The sequence below is a fragment of the Etheostoma spectabile genome, chromosome 23, assembly GCF_008692095.1.
Source record: "Etheostoma spectabile isolate EspeVRDwgs_2016 chromosome 23, UIUC_Espe_1.0, whole genome shotgun sequence".
NCBI lineage: Eukaryota > Metazoa > Chordata > Actinopteri > Perciformes > Percidae > Etheostoma > Etheostoma spectabile.
In genome coordinates this window covers 5,303,517-5,305,354 of record NC_045755.1, presented here as the reverse complement: position 1 = coordinate 5,305,354, position 1,838 = coordinate 5,303,517, and the positions used below count along the sequence as shown (strand labels likewise).

General features: G+C 40.2%; 1 protein-coding gene across 1 annotated transcript in view; it reads right to left on the bottom strand.

Annotated features, from left to right (window-relative positions):
* The window catches only part of abcd2 (ATP-binding cassette, sub-family D (ALD), member 2), a 20,818-nt gene that overhangs the window by 12,275 nt on the left and 6,705 nt on the right, over positions 1-1,838 (bottom strand). The window lies entirely within an intron of this gene.

Here is a 1,838-nt window from a genome sequence, read left to right as displayed (position 1 = left end):
TGTGTGTGTGTGTGTGTGCGCATGCGTAACAGTGTTCAAACAAATATATAGCTGGGTTGCGTGTTCTTCTATATTGGTTTACAGTGTGTAGAGTAAGCACCCACACAGATCTAAAACCTGTACATCATGTGTGATACTTTTTGATCTCGTCAAGGGTGAATTTAAAAGTATATTAAAAACTATACAAATTATGATAATAAAGAAACATAATACATATGTATATGTTTATCAACCGTATATTTATCAGTATTACATTTAGATGATGAACAAAAGCCAATGTACAGCACAAAATTATGTAAACACAAAATGAATTAAGATATAAAAGAAAAATGAGCAAAACAAGGTTCTGAACTCATAAGGACAAATAGGGGAAAAAACAAGAGAAAAATCCCCCTCTTGCTTTGGCTTTAGTGCTGCACCATGCGGCGAGACAGTGCAGGCTGTTGACGCAGCTTGATTATATTAAACAAACACCAATTCTGGGAATACTTGAACACCATGTGTGGCTTTAGAGATTGGCTCAAAGAAAAAGAAACATGATGTGAATGAATTCATTGTGAAATATAGCCTTGAACATCTTCACCTTTAAATGTGACAACAACAAAAAAGTACAAATCTCAATCAAAACAAGGATACATGCAGGGACATGAGTGTTTTCCTTTTGTTACTTAGCTTTAACTCTGAACATATCTTTACTTCTCTTTTAGGTTTATTGGTTTTTAGTTGCAGCCTAGTCTACATCCATGACGTTCCACTTCTGGGATTGCTAGAGTGGGGTCGGAAATTCTTTTCGGCTGGATGTCCGCTTTCTTTGTGTTGGAATTTTAAACTTCGGTGGGTTTACAAGGACTATGGTTAAGGCAGATCTCTGCAGGGTGAATCCAGACAGCCAGCTAGAGTATCTGTCCAATCTTTTTTTCTGTTGCAGGGAATAAAACAACCTTTGAACGCACACATGTTCACACAACAACTTCCTTCTCAAGGCTATTTAGCAGTGGCACCGTGGCCTTGTCCGGCGCTTAGCATCACCCATGGCGATTGTGATTGGTTTAGAGACATGCCAATTAACCAGAGCATGTTTTTCTCACATCCTGGAATGCTGTGTGGACTAGCCAGACCCTCCTCCACAGCGCTGCGGGAGAAGGTTTGGCAATGTGAGACTAGTCGCAGCCATTATTTTACCACACAGCTGCTTGATGCAAAACATGTCTTTCATTGAATACAAACCGCATGATGCATCAGAAGTCCTCAGGGCTCCAAAACAGTTTTTTGCTAAATTCAGGAAGTAAACAGGTGCATAATGCTTTGGTTCTTGTGCATATGCAAGTACTGTGTTGATAAATCAGACCAGATTACTGTCCTCTCCCATTTGTCTAAAAAGGTGTTTGAGAACACGCTGCGAGGGAAAATCAAGTTATACACAGCTAGGCTAAGGGCGCGTTTAGATCACAGCAAGCGACCCTTTGATTCGCCGCAGGGTTGTGAGTTAAATGGGACGTCACACAAACGGCGTATGACGTCCTGCTGTGCCCTTTAACCCTCCCAATGTTGCACAGGTAGACTTACTTAAAATGTCACAATAGTTGTTTTTATAATCATTTTTAGATCTTGACATTTCTGACTGCACTTAAGGTAGCTTCATTTCTTAGAGAAAGAGAGAGAGAAGAGTGACTGTGCTTTGTGCATTGTAGAACTTCAGAAGTTGTACTTAAAACAGGATTTGTACCATACAGTACGTATTATGTACTGCAAAGCATTTTGTAGTCACACAGATGGAGGCGTGAGCAGGGCATAGGGTTTTAGGAATGTGCTCTATCCCTGCGGCCTATTAAAATTGC